This window comes from Crassostrea angulata, chromosome 2 (genome assembly GCF_025612915.1).
Source record: "Crassostrea angulata isolate pt1a10 chromosome 2, ASM2561291v2, whole genome shotgun sequence".
Lineage (NCBI taxonomy): Eukaryota > Metazoa > Mollusca > Bivalvia > Ostreida > Ostreidae > Magallana > Magallana angulata.
The window spans coordinates 11,158,564-11,180,447 of record NC_069112.1 but is presented as its reverse complement, the minus strand read 5'-3'; the positions used below and the strand labels follow the sequence as shown (position 1 = coordinate 11,180,447).

Below are 21,884 nucleotides of genomic sequence, written 5' to 3'. Positions count from 1 at the left end.
AGGAAAAAATCTAACTATCTATCTATTTATTAATCTATCTATCTATCTATCTATCTATATACCTATAAATTGGTCAATTTATAAAGATAACAAAATGTCTAACTAATTTTTTTTAGGTCACTCAGGTGACCTCTTGCAATCGGTCTTCGTCCGTCGTCGTGCGCCGTGCGTTTACAATTTTACATTTTTAATTACTTCTTTAAAAACTACAAGGCCAATGGTTACCATTTTTGGTGTGAGGCATCTCTATGGTAAGAAAAACTTAATTTGTGAAATTTATGGCTCCACCACCCCTGGGGTGCCACGGGCGGGGCCAAAAATGCAAAAAAAGCCAAATTTTCTAAAATCTTCTTCTCTACTCCCACACATGTGAAGAAAAAACTGGTTGCATGATAATGATGTCCATGAGGCCCTCTACCAAAATTGTGAAATTTATGGCCCCTGGGTCAGGGGTTCAGGCTCTAGGGTGGGGCCAATATGGCCATATAGTAAAAATGTATTAAATCTTAGAAAATCTTCTTCTCTACTTCCATATATATTTGTTAAAAACTAAATGCAGGATAATGATGTCCTTGAAGCCCATAACCTAAATTGTGAAATTCAGGACCCCTGGGTCAGGGGTTCAGGCTCTAGGGTGGGGCCAATATTGCCATATAGTAAAAATGTATTAAATCTTTGAAAATCTTCTTTTCTACTTCCATATATATTTGTTAAAAACTAAATGCATGATTATGATGTCCATGAGGGCCTCTATCAAAATTGTGAAATTCATGACCCCTGGGTCAGGGGTTCAGTCTCTAGGGTGGTGCCAATATGGCCATATAGTAAAAGTGTATTAAATCTTAGAAAATCTTCTTCTCTACTTCCATCTGTATTTGTTAAAAACTAAATGCATGGTTATGATGTCCATGAAGCCCTCTAATTTAATTGTGAAATTCATGGCCCCTGGGACAGGGGTTCAGGCTCTAGGGTGGGGCCAATATGGCCAAAAAGTAAAAATGAATTAAATCTGAGAAAATCTTCTTCTCTACTCCCATATATATTTGTTAACAACTAAATGCATGGTTATGATGTCTATGAGGCCCTCTACCTAAATTGTGAAATTCATGACCCCTTGGTCAGGTGTTTAGGCTCTAGGGTGGGGCCAATATGGCTATATAGTAAAACATGTTTTAAATCTTAAAAAACCTTCTTCTCTTCTCCCACACATGTGGGCAAAAAACTGAATAACATGGTTATAATATCCACGATCTCCTTTACTGAAATTGTGAAATTCATGGCCCCTGGGTCAGGGGTTCAGGACATGAGGGGGAGAGGGCAATATGGCAATATAGTGTTAATGCATATAATGTTTTAAAAATCTTCTTCTTTATTCTCACACATCTGTTTTAATAAAACCGATTATCAATTATGTTTACCAGGAAATCCTCTACTGAAATTTTAATTTTCATGTCTCCTGGGGTATAGGTTTTGACTCTGGGGCAGGGCCAAAATGGATGTATAGATGTTAATGCTTATAACGTTAAAAAATTATCTTCTTTACTCCCACACACCTGAAAGGAAAACTGAATTCATGATTTTGTAGACCAGATCTTTTAGTTTTTCACCAAAATTATAGGTTTCACAGTTCTTTTTGAAATGTGGTCGTCATTACAAATTTATAATTTTTCTACTCCAGTGACCGTTAAGGCCAATTGGCCTCTTGTTTTGATTAAGGATGTAACAGAACCGGTGTATATGGCATGAACTGTAACAAATTCTGTCCGATTAACTGTGAAAACAATTTGTGCAACATTGAAAATGGAAGTTGTTTTGGCTGTAAACCAGGATGGAGGGATACATTCTGTGATAAAGGCAGGTGCAATCTTTAAGATAAGGTTAAATTTGATTTTCTTTTAATAATGTTGTTTTAAGTCAATGAATATAATTTTATATAATTCACTCATGCTTTACGTTTATATTATTAGAATGTATAGAAGGAATGTACGGTTTAAAGTGTCTTCAACAATGTCCAGGACATTGTAGAGACAACGTTACTTGTAATCACGTGACAGGTCATTGTGACGGAGGTTGCGATAAAGGATGGACAGGAGCACTGTGTGATAAAGGTAGTACATGCGATATCTATTTTATATCATTTCATAATTGAACTGCTCAAATGAATTTTTACATGTTTTTTAATACCCTGGTGCAGTAGCGAAGCGTTGCTAAGAATCTATCATTTTTATTTGGCAAAGGGTCTGGGTTGCAGTAATCCGTCTTCTCTGACAAATTTCGTAAAATCTACGTTGATTTGATTTGCGCATTGACCACACTTTCTGATTATCCTTCCTGCTCACCACGTGAAACGATTTTTAAAGGCATTGCATGAAATATTAAAAAAAGAAGAAATGAAAGAGCCCTGCTCTTAAAACGCACTTGATTTATTTTTGTTTGGGGTTAAAACATAATATCTTTTGATATCATAAGCTGTATCATTATTAAATACAGAGTGTGATGACGGGACCTATGGATATGACTGTCTCCACAACTGTAGTGGTCACTGTCTGAACGACTCTCCATGTATCAAACAGAATGGGCACTGTGACAGGGGATGTAAACCTGGATATACTAACACTGATTGTAGCAAAGGTAAAATTACTGATGAATGTTTATATGATATGAATATATTTATTTCTTTTCGAGTAAAATTTAAATTGTATTACTAACTTACTACACAATGGATACGTTGAATGGTTTTAGTTAGTATACTACTTGTGGCATACCGAATAGTTTTTCTTTACATAGAGTGTCCATCACAACATTATGGAATGAATTGTACAGGACGTTGTAGCGGACACTGTATAAACAAAGAACCCTGTGACCATGTCAGTGGAGTGTGTCCAAGTGGATGTCAGGACGGGTACACTGGAGCACTGTGTACTGACGGTAAGAATTTTTTTTTGGTAACATATAGGTAGCTATTAAAGGGTTGTCCTGACTGAGGTCAAAGGTAATGTTTTGGCAGATCAGCTACGGTCACCTTGTTGACATAATTAGATTGCTGCTGTTTTTGCGTATAATATGTCATTCTAGGAATCTTTTAGATATCAGATACAACTGCGTGAATATGTGAAAAAAAGTTTAATAAAAACTATTTTATGTGTAAATAATATTTAAAATTTTGTATACAATAGTGCGAAGAATTGAGTCTATGTAAATTTAACTTGGGAAATTGAGTCTATGTACATTTTTCTTGGCAAGTAATGATTGTTAATTAAAAGACAAAACAGTGTCCTTTGACACAGTAACGGTTGAAAAAAAAACCCCAACACCCCCCAATAAAAAACAACAACACAAAACAAACAATGCTACAATGATTTCAAGATAAGAGAAAAAAATGATTGAAAGTTGTCCTCGTTCTTAACCACATAGTAAGTTTTGCACGCTTTTTTGGTTATGATATATTGTGTGTATTTTTATCCCCCAGCTTGTGCTGAAGGATATTTCGGTGCAAACTGTTCAAGGAAATGTTCACCTCACTGTAAACCTGAGACATGTCGACATGCGGATGGATCCTGTACTTGTACTGCAGGTTGGATGGGCAATAATTGTACTACAGGTAAAGCTATTTAAAAAGATATATTTTTAGAAAAAGTTTTGAAATGTGTTAAGGCAAAAAAGGCGGAAAAAACCACTATTACAATTTCATAAATAACATTTTTGTATAAGATTTTAAATGAGATAACTTTATAACTAAGCCCTGAAAACCGCTTAATCATGCCAAAACAGTTACATTGCCCTCCCGGACACAGTAATTTGTACAGGAAATGGTTAAATTGCCTCCCGAAACTTTTATTTTATTATATATCACTGGCATACATCTCAAGATTTTTCCCCTCACCTCGGGGCAAATATTCTGGTATGTCACAGTCTAAGTAATATATTTTTTTACTAATAGCTATCGACGTAATTATGTGGGTCATTTATGAATGGCGATGAGAAAACATGTTTTTGTTAACTGACAACAGTTACACGTAAGTTTGAAATTGAAACCCTTTTTTCGATCGCGTTAAAGAAATGCAATTTGAATATTTTTTTTTTTCCCTGCCAGTAGATAAATGCCTCTGTTTGATTATAAATGTATCGCATGACATCATGTGTCAACACGTTAGTTATGTTGTATTGATTTAAGAGGTAGACATATGAAGCAATAATTGATTAAACAAGAACTAACAAATAAAAAAAAACCAAAACAGAGTTTGTAAACAAAAGACCAATGAAAAATGTGTTTTCCCTAATGGTTATTTTATAGTTCCCACGAGTGTTGTCCTATCAAAAAAAAAAGACGAGTTAGTTTATCATGAATGACAAACGTATTTCACTTTTAACTGCTGATTATATTTCAAATCAACAACTGTAAACTATGTTCATCATTATCAAGGACATATAATCAATATTCTTATTGAAAACATTTAAAACAAGATTTATAATGGGTATGCAGAATGACGTTGTTTGTGCTATTAATTTATTAAAATTTACGAATAGATATGCGAGTCCTTCTTGGAAACAATATTAATTTTCTTGTTTTAAAATGATTCATTTTTAATTCTTTGCAATAATTATAATTTAATACTCAATATTTCTCTCAAATTACGCAGTCTTATTTAAAAGCAAAACAATCCGGGTGTTTTGATTTTTGTTTGTTTTCCCATCGCGTGCCTAAAGATGTTAATCATTGTTCAATGTTGTCTAATTCGAATTTTACTCAAAGTCATGAGTAAAATTTGTATAAACAGAATTAGTATCTTTAATATGAATAAAAATGGACCTTACGTACTATTATCAAGGCTAAATATAGCAAAATAGCGGAAAATCGGATTTTCTTCGTTTATTTTGTTTTCAACTAGGAAATATTCGGCGGTACTATATTGAAAAAGTTTAGATCGGTCAGAGTTTTGCAGAGTTTTGTTGTTATTTCACTTTTTTCTTCAGATAGTCGATGACCTGAAATGCGAGACAAGATCAATTTTTTCAAGATAATTATTGATAAACAGCATACCGATTTTATTCTTCTATGACGTCACATAAATTGGGTAATCCCGCGATAATGCGAACAAATTAAAATATCGTCATTTTTTCACTTAATATTTTGCTTTTGAAAATAAAGAGCGCAGGTCTGCCGAAACACGATTTTAATATATGTTTTTGTTCATATACATGTAATTATACACAACAAAGTTAAAATTGACACATGAGCAATCATGCGTTCCATGTTTCCCAGTCGAAAAAACACTCCTATTTTGCTTCAAACACAGTCTTTTGAACTTCATTATTTTTAAAATCTTTAAAGGGCATGGCAAGGATTTTGGGGCAAAATCTATTTTGCAGTTTTTAATGATTACAATGCTTCAGTAAGGTATTTCTAATAGTCAACCAACATTTGAGTGTCAGTTATTGAGTTAAAAGCAAGTTACATATCTTCAATTCTTTGTTATGTAAACAAAGCACAGGTCATGTTTTTGTTTACATTTTGAATGATGAAAAGTAAGCTCAAGTTTTAGACTAAAATTAATATGACCAACGCTAGGAAGTGTTTATTTATGCCCCAAAACGAATAAGCTGATAGAAAAACCCGCTTAAAAAGAACTTTTACTGGTATTTTGAACCAAGTGAACAAAAACAGGACATGTTTGTTTACATGGAAAAGAATTGTGATCTCTTTATTTGTTCATAACTCTACGACTAACACTTACATTTTGGCTGATTATTGGATATGCATTACTAAAGCATTGTTAACAATAGAATTAGATAATAAAATTTGATAAAAATCGTGATCATGTCCCTTTAAAACCTTATTCTTTATTTATGTGTAGCTACACTAGCCTTCTATGATTAATTTGTCAAATGTTAATTAATTACTAATACTTTCAAATTTAAGCAAATCTTTAATAAAAGTCTAAAATAAAAAAAAAATCATACCTTTTCACATAATATTCCATATCCACAACCTAAAACAGTATGATATCGGTCCAGATTTTTAAAGTGAAAAAACTCTATTACATAGAATAAATGAATTTTTAGCTCACCTGAGCTGAAAGCTCAAGTGAGCTTTTCTGATCATCTTTTGTCCGTCGTCTGTCTGTAAACTTTTCACATTTTAAACTTCTTCTCTAAAACCACTTGGCAAATTTCAACCAAATTTGGCACAAAGCAATCATATAGAAAGGTGATTATAAATTGCAGAAATGAAAGAGCGATCTTATTTTAAAACAGAGAAAACCTCGAAACTTTAGAAAAAGTGGGGTGCATCTTAAAAAATCTTCTTCTCAAGAACTACCGAGTCAAATTCAACATAATTTTGCATAAATAATCCTTATGTTAAGGAAAATATAAATTGCAAAAATTATTGGCGAATTCTGTTTCAAATTTGAGAAATTTACGAAAATTAAAATAAAGAGATAATCGCGGTCAATCAGTTTATAACTTCGGATTCGGTATTCCATATCGACAACGAAAGTTCTTTGTACAAAGCAGCCACGTTTAAATGTTGACGCGCTTGACAAACGGGTCAAACTGACAAAGATGAATTGTGCAACAGTTAACGTGCGAATGGATACTTGAAACGTGCTGAATATATTTGTGCCGATTTCGTGAAGTGAATTGAGGTTAAATCTTTTCGTGCGTTGACATTTTCACTCGTGACCATGGTTTTACGTTGTTTTGAGTTTCGTTTATGCTTTTTAGCTAGAGGGGAAATATCGGCTGTATTTTGGAATTTTTACGTATCGAATCAAATATAGACTTCGATAAATCAGACAGTTAATTGTTTACCTGCGCAAAATGAGCAAAATCTGATGCACTAACAACCTATATTATAAATACTATACATTCTATTTATAATTCGGTACGATCTCTACGTTATGGTTGATTACCGGTATAATGCAACGTGTTTTGTTAAGATACTCTGCATTTTCAGTCTAAACGGTGATTGTTTTTGCTGTTAGAAATATATAGGTATAAATGTATATTATAAAAAATAATTATTGCTCTTTCCTTGTTTTAGTGCATGTTTCCTCTGCTTTAATTGTTTACAATTTTCTCTTTACTAACAATATTCAGCTGTATCAAGATTGAAATTATATGCAAGATACAGAGCTTTGCTCACAGAACTGAGGCCATACTTTTGTTCATTCTGAATAGGAAATACCAAGTTTAAAAATCTTTAGTTGAATGTAATTAACTCTTGTTAAAAAAACTGACTCAAACCAAGCAGAATTGTGAGGTCTGTATCTTGCTTATAATTCTACGATTGACGCTGAAATTTGTATTTATCATTAGAAATGTCTCACTAAACGTTAAATACTTGTAGAGAAAAATTGAAAGGATGATATGCTGTAACAATTTTTTGGGGCCCCCTCCTTTTAAAATGAAACTTTACCAACTTTATTGGTTTTTCAGACACAATTAAATTAAAAAGACCTCTTTAAAACAGTTTAAAACATTACTGTTACGGGGATAAATGTATTATCACTATTCTTAAGAAAATATTACAGCGGAAAATCATCTTGATTTGTAGCCATTTGTTAATGTTGATTTTGAATAAAGATGAAAATAAAGGGTGGGTCTTAGTAAAACAGAGCGATATGCCTGTCAATACATTGCAGTCTGAGGCTCATTGAGAGGGGCGGGGGGGGGGGGGGGAGGCTAGACTTTATCAGAAATCTTGACAAGCAAAAAAAAAAAACGATTTTGAGTATGGCTATGTCTAACTTTGCCCAAAAAAGGGGGGATCCCCCCTCCACCCAGTTCCAACGCCTAAGCATTGATTATACATGTATTAGCTCTTTAACATATCACATGACAACATTTTTCATTCGAGTGTATTAATCGATCAAATGAGTAAGGTTATAAAACGGCGCACGAGTTCACGCTTGGTAAACAACAATTGTTTATAATGCGGAAGACCAATTAAATTTTTGAATGTTTTTAATTTAGGCGCATTGAGTTACAATTTTCTCCCTTCACATATAGGAATTTTTTAAAATAAAATACAATAACTATCTAGTACAATGTAGTTGAAGAAGAATATGTACCTATATGCATATTCTCATATAATTTGATCATTTTATAAAGTAAGGGGTCAGAACTAAAATAAATAAAATTGGAAGTTAACAGTGTACCCCCACCAAAAATGTAGTTTTATATCTTGAAATGGATCTTATTTTTGGTAAAAATGGTATTTAATAAGGCTAAAATGTCAAAGATTCAGTGTAGGAAAAAAAGAGTAAAATTTGGATACACCGTTTTTCTACCGAGGGGCCATATGGCACAATATCCTTTGAACACCCATATAAAGCCATTGTTGCTCAGGTGAGCGATGTGGCCCTTGGGCCTTTTGTTGAATTATCAGTGGACATTTATTCATTCAGAGTAAACGTCATTCTAAAGCACTTATACTTCATTTTTTTTTCGAAAATGTAAAGAACAGGGATTAATTAATGTAACTGTGCATAACCCAATTGATGTATACCTATTCAACATTGATAGTTGTGAATTACACTTACTAAATTGATATGTTTCTTGATATGTTTTATTGCATTATGTGTTAAAGTAAAGTGCCCTACCGGTTTCCAGAAATTAACATAAAATTCGATGAACAAAAAAGACACCCCCCCCCCCCAAAAAAAAAAAATACTTACACACCAGAAAAAAAAAACCAAAACAAAAAGCATCCCCCCGCAAAAAAAAAGCCATCGCAGAAAAATCATCTCAAGCAACGTAAAATATAATTTGCAGAAACAACCAAGCATTCATATAAAAAAAAAATGTGACTAGTTGTATGAAATCCGACATTTTTCGATACTGTTGAATTTTCTGAAGTATACATGCAATTTCTCTTAATCATTTTATAATTAAGCTGCTCAAATGAATTCTTACATGTCTTTAATACCCTGTACAGAATTTGCCAAAGGGTCTGGGTTGTTAATAATCCGTCTTCTCTCACAAATTACGTAAAATCTACATTGATTTGGTTTGTGCATCGACTACACTTTCTGATTATCCTTCCTGTTCACAACGTAAAAGGCATTGCATAAAATATAAAAAAAATAAGAAATGAAAGAGCCTCGCTCTGAAAACGCATTTGACTTATTTTTGTTAGGGGTTAAAACAGTATATATATTGATACCATAAGCGTTATTATTATTGGTTACAGGATGTGACGACAGAACCTATGGTTACGACTGTACAAACAACTGTAGTGGTCACTGTCTGAACGACTCTCCATGTAACAAACAAACTGGTCATTGTGATAGAGGATGTAACCCGGGATATACTAAAAAAGATTGTAACGAAAGTAAAACTACAGATCAATGTATATATGATGCACATAAATTCATTTTACTTCTTTTCAGCATGATGATTTATATGCATTAGCAGTTAAGTCTTCATTTAATACGTTTAATGGTTTTAGTTGAATTGATATATACTTGAATTTATTTACAATTATCCCACTTTGCATAGGGTGTCCATCACATTATTTTGGATTAGACTGCAGAGAACGTTGTAGTGGTAATTGTATAAGTGATGAACCATGTGACCACGTCAGTGGAGCATGTACTAATGGTTGTAAAGACGGGTATATTGGAACACGTTGTGCTGATGGTAAGAAATATAGATTTTTTGTGGACATACATGCTATATATTGGTAATGTGGTTGCCCTGGCAGTAACAGACACGATTTGCGTGGCTGCCGTCTAGGCTCAACTTGCATGCGCGGTAACGTATGTGACATCCCTTTGCTTGTATGTCCTCGAAGAGACAAAACGCATTATACTATACTATCATTTGCCATGCTAAATGTGTTGGTATCTCCAATAAAAAACCTTAATTTTTTATAGTGTTGTTTCCCTGCGGCCTTACTAGCGATCATTAGTAATAAGATAAGGAGAAATGCTATAATGAAGCTAAGAGCATAGTGCTCAGCGGAGTATATGCCTCGCAGGCACGTGGATTCGCCATGTTGATTTTTTAGACTTTACTAGGGCCCTGCTCTGCGTGCGCCGTATATTGATTTGTCTGCCCGTCTGTCCTTCGAGTTCATATTGCCTGGAAATTATCTCTCCAATCTGGATCATATTTCACCCACAGTGTACCGTCGGTTAATGGGTGTACAGTGGCCTTAAACCTGAGAACAGAAACAACAGCTCGGCGTGAGATCATCGTGACAAGTGAATTGAAACATTTGCCTATGACAGTTAGTGACAATGAGGTGCTAGGATTTCTGATCGCTGTCAATGGCGTGTCAAGCTTAAAGCCAGAAATTGGAGATACGGAACTTCGGATTTGCAAGCTTACTCAAGGTGACAATGAAGAATCGTCTTGTCATCTTATGATCCTGCAGAGATATACCATCATATTATTACCATGGGATTCAGAAAACGAGCTTTTAAAGCAGCAGTTCTACTGGTGTCGAATAGTAAAGGACATTGTTGTATGTCGAGACATATGCTGTCTTTGCGACGAACACGAGGGGATCTTTACCAAACAGATCGAAATAAAGAGTTATTAAGCAGGTAACCTGATAGAGATGGTGCATTTAGACTTTCCTAATCTTTTACCTCGCACGGAGCGGGGTAAAGAGTGCATTCTAATAGGTTGAGTGTGTATCACCACTTACAAAGACTGCGAAGGTTACAACAAGGGCAGCTATCAATATTTTGTTTTTTCAAGGTTTGGGTATCATTTCAAGATCTTTTCGGATGAAAGTCGTAACTTTGAGACTGAGCTCTTTTCAAGGTTTGTGAGATGTGGATGATCCATAATGCCAAAACAACTCTTTAAAGGTCTTCTGGTAATAGCAAGTAAAGTACTATAGCTGCACCTAGATGGACGAACATTTTAACATAGACGGTCAACCTTAAACTTGGGACAAATATCTAGGTCAACCTGCTGGGGCTTCGCAGTCAACCATAAATCGTCATACAGGGTGTGCGCCGAATAGACTTATGCTGGGGGGACAGGAGAATGTAACAGCAACTTTGATGTACAGATCGCCTCTGACGTCTATACAAAATGGGTAGCAGGATAAGATAGACATGTATATATATAGGAATAAGAGCAAAATATGCAGAAAGCGCAAGCTACAGCACTGTTAAGGCTTACAATGAAAATGTCAACGGATTTAAACGTTCATAAAGAGTTGCATCAATTATTAAACAATATTTATATTAACAATTTTTATTACGATTTCATATAAAATGAAAAAGCACTTTGTTTGTCATTAAGTGTGGTCCATTGACCTGACAAACACGTCATATGTGTTGATAATTCTTCCGAAAGAAGGTCATCAACAAATTTCGATAAAGCAACGGCATACCCTGATTTAAATAAAAAATTGAATGACAAATAGATTCTTCTACACTTTTAGATTCTTAAAAGTGTGTCTGCTTTGTATAGACTTCAAAGTTTATTCGAATAAATATCAAAGATATTGAAATTTGTGACATTTGCTTAATAATTTTCATAGTTATATTAACATCACCGAAGCAGTAGCACATTTTAATAAATAAGTAAATTGAACTTTTCCGTAATACAAAAATACAATTGCTTTGTTAAGTGCATGCCCTTCTAAAAAGTGAATCCATCTAGTCCTTCTATTGTCAAATACTTACAACTTGTACGTAACCACTCTAGAAAAAAATACACATATTAACAAATACTTACATGCTGAGTCAAGACAAGTACATTTGTACACAAATAGGAATACATGTTATATTACTTGTTTGAAGATCATGTTCCTGTATTTATGATTTGCATTTTCCCGTGTTCGTAAATTAATCAGCCATTTCTAACACGTTACACAGTATGACGTTACAGCGACACGTGCAGGGCGATCAGTCAGTTGTTTAAAATTTCTTTTGTCAGGCTTTTTTTCACAACAAATCTGCACGCATAGGTAATTTTTAATGTAGTTAAATGTAATTGTACATATAACAATCGCGAATTACTTAATTTTTTGCATTTTTGATGACTTGGTGTTTTGTGTAATGTCATAATAATTAACATTTCCCGTACTTTCGGGTCGGCGCAATCACACAGTAGACCTGAAGTCAAGGAAGCGATCACTTGGCATTAAACTGCGTACATGTAAGTTCAGGGTTTGAGATTTGGTTTATTGGCGGCGCAATGCGGAAAAAGAGTGGAAGAAGTCCCGCAGAGAGGTTCGGGTCATGCATGGTGACAGATTGATAACATGCGAAGCTACAGAACCATCTCGGTGACTCGTAACTATCAGAAGCAAATCATTGAAGAGAACAAAACAGTGAGTCAAGGCTTAACTCACATACACCAGTGCCAATAAGTAGCCATTGAAGTTGATTTTGAAGAAGATCAACGGAGCACATTGCAGTTCCGCCGACAATTTCCAGCCAATGTGTTTGCGGAGGACCTTACATGGGGACTAGGAGTAGAGCCAGTAAGTCTGGAAAAATACAATATAGCACAAACAAGACATCCAAAGCTAAATATTGAAAAATGTGAGGAGTGCAGGTATTCCTTTTATCCAAAGTGCGTTGCAATTTATGATGTAGAGACAAATGCCAAGACAATGCCAATTATCAATTGCCCCTTGTGTTTACCTAGACCGTAAGTAGTAGTTTTCTGGAGTTGAGTGTTTCTTTTTGTGATTTTTGGAAGAGTATTCCGTAGTATTGCACGGTATTATGTATTGCTTGGAAAAGTCATTTGTTTCCCTGAGTATTGGACCTGAAGTCAAGGAAGTGCAACGCCTAATGTTATAAATTATTGCATCCCCAAGCAGTAATGATATATTGCCGCTTAATGATAAAATTGTATCATAAAGCATTGCAAATGCAGAGCTGTCCTAACGCTTAATGAAACAAGCAAATATCTACTCTCTCAACCGAATGCCCACCGAAAATTTGTATCAACTTTGTAATACTGCAACAATCAATGATAAAAAAAAATGTATTATAATAGCTGTTAAGAGTGTAGATATTTTATCCGTTCATTCTGTCTATTTCATTCTCCTGATGATTTAAGCGTCGATAAAATGTGTCCGCGTAGTTTTACGGTGCAAGAGAATTCGTCTGAGACTGCATCCGTTGTGTGCAGTAAGAACTGTGTGATGGAATGTTGGCGTCGAGGGATTTAAGGTTGTGGCGCGCTGTAGGCCGTACGGTGGAAACGAAGAGTAGGTTTGTCGTATTCCCGAAGGTCCACCAAGCACAGTTCCAGAAAAATACACAAGCAATTGATGCAGGATTCCACATTTATTGGACGAGAATCAACGATGGCAACATTATAACAATTTACATGTAACCGACAGACATGTTACAAACAAGTCGGATATCGCCTGTAGTGGCCTCCGGACTCAAGACTCTGGGTGAGTCGGACGTAGCTGAGGCTGGCCGCCGTATTCCAGAGAGCAGATTGACAATTGTAAATGACTGTATATTAGAATCTGAACAATGAGTATAAATTGGGACAGGTGATGAAATAAGTAAGCTGAGCGAAAGGTCACAGATAAAAAATGATAAAATTAACTAAATGAGTCTTTGATGTCCAAGAATTGAAAAACCAATTATTTGAGTATGTCGTTTTAAGAAATTAGCAGTCATTGCGACATGGCACTCTGTCACTTTGAAATCACATATAGAGTTCGAAAAGTGTCAATCACTAAATGAATAACTTTGTAAGAAATAAACTGTGATAAATATTACAATACAGATGTTGAATTTTAAAAGTAATGTCCAGAGTAAAGTTTTAATTGAACAGTGAATTTTCACGGTGATAATTTCATTAGCAGTTGGAGACTATAATTTATAGCATTAGGCAATGCAACTGTAACGCTTAATGGTATGTATGTCAGTAAGCGGCGTCGTGACAGGTGTTAATTGCTTTTTATCATACCCTGATATATTTTGAAACAGTAAAGATCAACATAAAATTCTCGGTGCAATGAGTTTCAGATAATTCCTGATCAAAAGAAAGACTACGTTTGAAAGTTTTCCTCATGTTTAATCACATTTGAGATTAAATCACTCGGGTTTCCTTTTGCTATTGTTATTCTGCACTTATCCGATTATTATCTTCTTTTGTATATTTTGACTTCTAGTATGTTCGAAGGGATATTTTGGCAAAAACTGTTTACGGGAGTGTTCCCCTTACTGTAAACCTGACACATGTCAATACACGGACGGATGTTGCAATTGCAGTTCAGGATGGACGGGTGATAATTGTACAAAATGTAATTATCAGTGATCATTAAGAAATGAGTGTAGCCTTTTCATTGTGAAATGTATAAATATGAAAAACATCCAACGAAAATTTTTTTAGATTTATAACTTTTCTATAAAGAAATGAAAAATCTTATAATATGTTTTAATTTAAATCATTGGTGCTTTAAATAAGGAAATTATGCCTGTCATTATTTAATTGAAAAAGTGATTTCATACGAAAGTCAAAATTGTATTTTCCGGCGAGGACTTGGCATTGTGTAGATACCAATACATACTAACTAAAACAATCCTGAATTGACAGTTTTTTGATAGTAAATAAATAACCTTATCATTTTTTGCCAATGATATATGGTTAAAGTGTTACTACATTCCGTCCTTCTGTTATTCCTTCATTATTCACTTTCCGATCACTATCGCAACAACTGTTGCACAAATTCAAATCATATTTGGGAGTTGATTTTAATCAACTCTCCTAAGCAGTTACTCTAGCAAACCGAAAGTGAACGGTGTTTGGACCTTAGCACAAATCATCACCGCTAACAAAAATTGGTTCTTGAAAAAAATCGATAAAATCGATGTAATGTATTCTGAAGCATTGTTTTTTATTGAAACTTATATATAATAATTCTTTTAATACCTTAAAAATAGTAAGATTTTAAATCGTGCGAACAATTTAGATATTATTGTAGTCGTATACATTCTTACGCCAGACTTCAATATAGTCTGGTTCAACCAGACGCTCGGCTGTCTGCGTATAGTTCCGGTCAACAGAGAGTCTCTCATTTGATTGCCGGAGATTATCGGAGACAGCCGATGGTCTGGTTGAACGAGGCTAGAGTTCAATATTGCTTTGATCCATATAATTTCTCTAAAATAGTTCGATTACTGACACGTACTTTAATGAAATTTAAAAATGTTATCTTTAAATATTACCCAACATGATTTATACGGGATTTCTCTCGGAATTCTTGTCGGGAAAGTGCAAAAATTCGTATTACAAATAAAATGCATATATGATCACATATCTTTGAGATTAAAAAAAAATAAGAACATCAAATCCCGTCAGTAATTCAGTACTTTGATTGATATATGGATGTGTCATAGTAATATACTGGTTGAATTCGAATTTGGTTTTGGTCCGATGATTTTTTACAGACATGTGCCTTTTACACTTTGAAAAAAAAGAGAAATTCTTAGTTTCCGATCTTTTGAAGGGGCTAAATCTATTTCATCGTTAAAAATACTTTCGTCGAAAATGTTTCTGGCACTTTATAGCCGCGAAAGCAAACTAAATAAGACGTGTTCTTATCTGACTAAAAGCGTATATAGTGCTATCAATTAAAATTTAACGCAGAGTATTCGATATTTCTGAACGGCCTGGTGTTTTATAGACAGACAATATCCAAAATAAACATAAACTGCTTAAAACAGTTCACTATTATATTCTTAATTTAGCTTGTGTCCAGTCCTATGGCGAAGATTGTCAGTACCCATGCAGTCTGCAATGTTATAATAACACATGTGACCGACTGAATGGAAGATGCCTCCTTGGCTGTAAAAATAGATTTTATGGTGAGCTCTGTGAAAGAGGTAATAGTTTTTTCTGATATCATATTAAATATTCTGATACTGTCACAATCACTGAAACGTTCTACTTTCCTAAATGAACGGTAAGCGATCGCTGAGCAAAAGCAGAACTAACTGTGAGTGAACGTACCAAACCGTTGAACGGAATTAGGTGACTGATGAGCGCACACAGAACACAAACGGAGCGCAAAAGGAAGCACAAGGTTAACGGTGAACGCACGGTCAACGCAAGTTAAATGATTTTATCGATATGAATTTGTGTTAAATTTTCTTCTAATGATGTGCTCTAGTGGTAAACACTCAATAATGTGCCGTGGTGGTGGTGTTGCAAGCTAATATCACAATCGTACATTTATAGTTCGGTGATAGTTTTCGAGGAGTGGTGGGGGTTGGGCTCACTGAGCGCATTATATCGACCTTTCTTATCCCCACTCTATGTGCGAGGAGAGCAAAACTGTGAACGGTAAATTCAAGATAAGCAAACGATAAACGCACGCTCAGGGAATGGAAGATGGGAAAAAGTAGACGTTTCATTGACTGTACACGTCTCATTTATTTATATCAGTGAATGATGATACAATTACAATTGTATTCTGAAAAAAAAAATAGAGCAAAAGTTAGGTATCACGATTAATTTATAAAACTGCCTAAAACAGAATTATTTTCAAAATAAAATCATAAACACTGTGCCGGATAATAATGTTCATATTTTATTATATGATTTTGAAGAAGCAATTGTTTAGTTGGACGAATTTCATTTCGTTTAGACAAGATTTTACGAGATAAAAGAAAAATAACAAACATACATGTTGTGTAACATTTAACTGACTATTAAAATCCTAAAGCTTCTTTTGCATGGCTGTATAATTTTGTTTTATATCGATTCTTTGCAAGCGACTGTAAATATTTTAATTTGTTTTGGTTTTTCTTCGTTTTTTTTTTTTATAGAAAATATGCTGACAATTCAGAACATGTCGAGTTTCATTATGATGTCCTTTGGATTGTCAGTGTCTCTGCTGATTAACCTTTTATTAATTGTTTGTGGAATTTTACTCTGCAGGTACTTTTTAATGCATGTTAAGTAGTGTTAATCAATATGATTAAACAGTCTTAAAAAATGAAAAATCTAATTTGAAATGATTCATCATGTTTTCCTCCCTATTATTTTTTTTAATAAAAAAAAATATGAATATATAAATATTATAGTTAAGATATTTTCTTTTGTTCATTTAATACTTTTTAGGAAAAATAATTTAAGCAGGATTGATGTCTGTGGTAACCTACTGCCTTGCTATAAGAAGTCCATATACCAAGATATAGTCCTAAAAACTGAAGAATCTTCAACTTATCAAGAACTGAATCTAGCTGATACCGCCTCTCAGAATACTACAACACGATGATCAGCACATACTTTATTGCATTTGAATATTAAAAAATTACGTTAATCAGACCAACATTTACCTATACAAGAAATTAAGTTTTGACGTAAAAAAAAAAAAGAAACAGCCACTGAGAAAACGTCTCAAACTCGTTACTAAACCATTTGAAAAATCAAGTTACATTCATATGGAAAAAGTGGTATCTGCCGACATTCAATTAATAATGTTTGTGTATAGAGTAAAATGGATTAAAAATATTAAAAATATTTCTTAAAAGAAAGTAACTTACAAATTTTATAAATGTATAGCCACTGACTAAGTGTCTTTTTTTTAATTGCTTGTTAATCTATGGCTATAGTTGTCTTTGATTATCCAACGTTCTGAAAGGATTGAAAAACTACAATCGGCAAGAAACACGTTACAAAAATATGCTATGGTTGATAAATTGAGTATGGCATAGAAATGCAAGGCGGCCAGTACACGTTACTTTCCTAATCTAATAAATAGCAAACTGTGTTATATGCATGCATCATAGAAAGATAATTGAATTGTGATGTGATAATAATAATTCGTTATAACTTATAAATTTAAAATAACGGATAAAAAAATATATAAATTCACATCACATTTACTTTTCTTGATGCTCCTACTTTTTAAGAGTGTAGCCCGATTTTCCGTATCACACTTTTTAAAGAGGACGTACATGTAGCACCAAGTAAATAATGTTCGCTTTTAAGAGTGTTTTATAAGTTTACGAAACAAAATTAGGTGTCCTGAAATGTAAACTTTGTACAATGGATTGAAATGGCGGTTTTTTTTATAATTTTACTTTCTATGGGCATATTTAATAAGCATCATCATAACAGTATGTAAAGAGTATCCAAATAACCGGATCACGTCTTGTGGCAAGTTGTGGATCATCAGACCTAATTCGAGGTAATATGTCCCTGTGGATCAAGTTACTGTTAAGATAAGATGATCTATTCTTTATGCATTGAACCTTTTTTCGACTTTACAGAAATTAGTAATTTGCTATTTCAATTGTTTTCATTTATTATATACTTTATATTTGAGAGATTTTGTTATCAGAAAAGATCAGTTGCAACATTAAACTCCGGTTTTCAATGGTAAACTAATTTTAATGGATACCTAAATATAAATAATACTGCACTTATTATAGAAAAATCTCACTATTTAACTATATTTTCTGAAGCAAAATTTTCACAGGGTGCAATATTACTTATTACACCCGCTGTTTTGTCAAAAATCAATGTTATCTCTTCCGGGCCCATGCAGCTAAAACAGCTCTTATTAAGTCCTTAATGCATGCTATGTACGTATTTGTCGTTAGTGCATTCTTTCGAGTAGGCGAAATAAATAAAACGGGGAAGCTAAACCAGCATTACTTGATAGTTAGTAAAATATAAATATTACAGCCAGTCCAAATCCTAAAAATTCAATACAGCTGCCAATACCCCATTGCAAACATTCTATTAGACCAACATATCTTCATATTCGTCAAAACTTCTTTACTCTGCCCGGTAAGAGCCCTACAACATTTTATGCAGCTCAGAAAGCAGAGTTTACAAAAGAAGCCCTGTTCTTTTTTATGGACGGAAATCCGCGTTCTCACTAATTCTTTAAAGATAAACTACAAAATTCCCTTTCTCTTTCTGGCTTAGACACAAAGCTAAACCAATCTTACAGTTTTACATAGGAACAGCCACTGATGCAGATACAAACCATGGGCAGATAGAAATCAAAATCTTTTAAAAAATACATAAGGGTTCCATTGTTAATACGGTAACTCCTTACATATTCTGCAGCAAACTGCAATCAGGGAATTTTGAGTGACAATGACAAAACTAGACCATGGAATTAGGGGTTTCTGGTAAAGTCTGTAAATTTACCTACTTTTCATGTTATGCGTAGTTCGATAATCTTAGCATATTGTTGTATCGTTAATTGTTTACATTTTTTTTGTTTTGTGTCATATAAATTGTTGAAACTTCAAGCTGAACATTATAGACAGGGGCTTCTTGTTTAGCGCTGACAACTGTTAACTTATTTGCGATTTGAAAAATCACCGAAATTTAAAGTCAGGGGATTCCGGTTCATGTCTATGTGTGTGCTTTCAAAATATATTTGTTTTCAATCTGTCTCCGATAATATAATATATTTTATAATATGTTTTAAATACTGCTCGGGTGATTGAAGGGGCTTGTCAACACCTGTCACCGGTTTTGATATGTGGCAGCAATAGCCCCATCTTAAAAAACTGTTTTAAAAATTTACATTTGTATATTTTTGATAATTTTTGTCATTTTTTTTCTTAATAAACGAACATTCTAGTTCTTCAAGAGATTTGTTGTTTATACTCTGGACTAAAGGTGTGATGGATTCTATGTGGCGAGAGAGAGAGAGAGAGACGCCCTTTATCCCCTCAGGTAGGAAAGTCGACTTTTACTTATACCATGCATACTTATTGATTTTAACGAAATGTTTGTCTGGATCGACCTCTTTCACGGAATTTTTCTGACCTTTTTTTCGTGTTCCATCTTATCAGCATATGCTACTGGAATTCATTAAGTGAATGTGTATATGCCCCCACCCCACCTCCTATAATAAAGGTAGTACCAATATACATATCCTGATTATTTTCTAACAAGCGTATCTAAAAGACGGTTTTGATTTCTGAGAGATTTCTTTTAATTAATTGTCAAGGGATAGCTGATATATAATACTTTCCTAGCTACACTGGGAAAGGTCTTTTTGTGGAAATAACGCTGTATTTATTGTTGTATTTTAGTATAATCGAATAAATGGTTTCCACAAGTACAGGCGATCTATAATCATACAAGTATAACATTATTAAAACACTCCCCTTCTCTACATTCACTCATCAAATGTATCGTTAGTTTAATAATATTATCACCGTTTGAAATGGTCCCCTTGGACATGACACCTTTTCCCCTGTCACTGGCGTTGAGTGACTTTGATCCAGACACCATTAATTGACTCAAAGTTTATCTTAGTAATCCGTTAATTGAAGTAACTCTCTATATTTACTTTTCTATGAGTATCTATTTTTAAGTTGGCAGTTGGAGAGCGACGGTAAAGGCGCTCGTACCACCGACTCCCGACCTCGAGGAATAGTGTAATAAGTTTGCGGAGTTTTAATAAATTTTGTAAAACGAATACCGACCGACTTGTGCATTTAATGTAGGTCACAATTGGTGTTAGAATCCGGCGTATCAACTTTTTAGCTTGATACACGATCCCATGAAGTACATCTCATCTAAATTCCCCCAAATGGATTCGTACCAGTGCTCGTATGGACCAGCTTGGACCACCCCTGTGAGTTACCCGACGCAGTACTTCGTACACAAGGAGAATCCCGCTTGTAGAAGATGTGGACTTGTTCACCATGTAGGGTATTATGTTGCAAGATCTTCTATGTGTTTTAACTGCGGAAAGAATGGACATTTTGCGCGGATGTTCAAGACACAGAAATTTAACCGCCGAAGTGACGTTCATGAAATTAAAGTAATAGAAACTCAGAGAACAGATCGCGCGACACAAACACAAAAAAGAAAATCTGAGAGGAAATTTCAACGCGACAGAGAACGGATCAGAGTTTTCAACGAAACACGTTTATTCCTTGCGGAACTTCCTTTTTTCCAGGATTAAAGACTCTCAATTCAATGAAGAGCTTACTAAGAATAAACTGGATGATACTAAGCAGAAATAAACGTTTTGCGTGAAGATATTGACTACCAAACTGCAAAAGCAAAGTTCTTCGAAAACCGCCATTTTGTAGTGCTGGCTAAATACAGAAGCGAGACAAAGAAATTCAGCAGCTGGAAGAACAAATACAACACCTAAGCAGAATAATACGTGAAGAGAGGAGGAACTAAAGGAAAAGGCAAAGTCGAGTGATTCATTGGGACATATTTTTCGTAAAGCTGCGGTGAATTCGACCCATGCTCACAGACGGTTCGAGTCTACCAGCAATTGGAAATGTGATCTACATAATTCCAGAATGGGCCGAGGAGGAACAGGTACCAGGTTCCATAGCAGTGCGCTACTTGGGGACACGGGGACGTGTTAATCGAGAGGAAGAGGCAAATATCACCGTGTAAAATGTTCCCCTTCCAAGGACACCTTTTCCCCTGTCACTGGCGTTGAGTGACTTTAATCCGGACACCCTTAATTGACTCACATTTTATCTTAGTAATCCGTTAATTGAAGTAACTTTCTATATTTACTTACTATTATTATCTATTGTTAAAAATGTTTGGTTATCTTTATGTAATTGGTTGCCATGTTCAATTATTCGGCAGTTGGAGAGCGACGGTCAAGGCGCTCGTACCACCGACTCCCGACCTCGCGGAATAGTGTAATAAGTTTGTGGAGTTTCAATAAATTTTGTAAAACGAATACCGACCGACCTGTGCATTTTTTCGTGGGTCACAATATTTAAATTACATATATTTGATTAAAATTACTCACCAAATATAACAGCAGTATAAAATAATAGATAATTAGTCGGGTTGACAAGCTATGAAGCCAAGTCATCAACCGTCTGTCTTGGGTAGCGTCGTGATATTAAATCAAAGTTCATGCTAAAAATGAGATTATACAAACGGCCATGAGCACTCACTCACTCAAACCC

The 21,884-nt window shown here is 34.4% G+C and overlaps 1 pseudogene; it reads left to right on the top strand.

Moving 5' to 3' along the window:
• The window catches only part of LOC128172969 (receptor-type tyrosine-protein phosphatase epsilon-like), a 113,635-nt pseudogene that overhangs the window by 60,446 nt on the left and 31,305 nt on the right, over window positions 1-21,884 (top strand).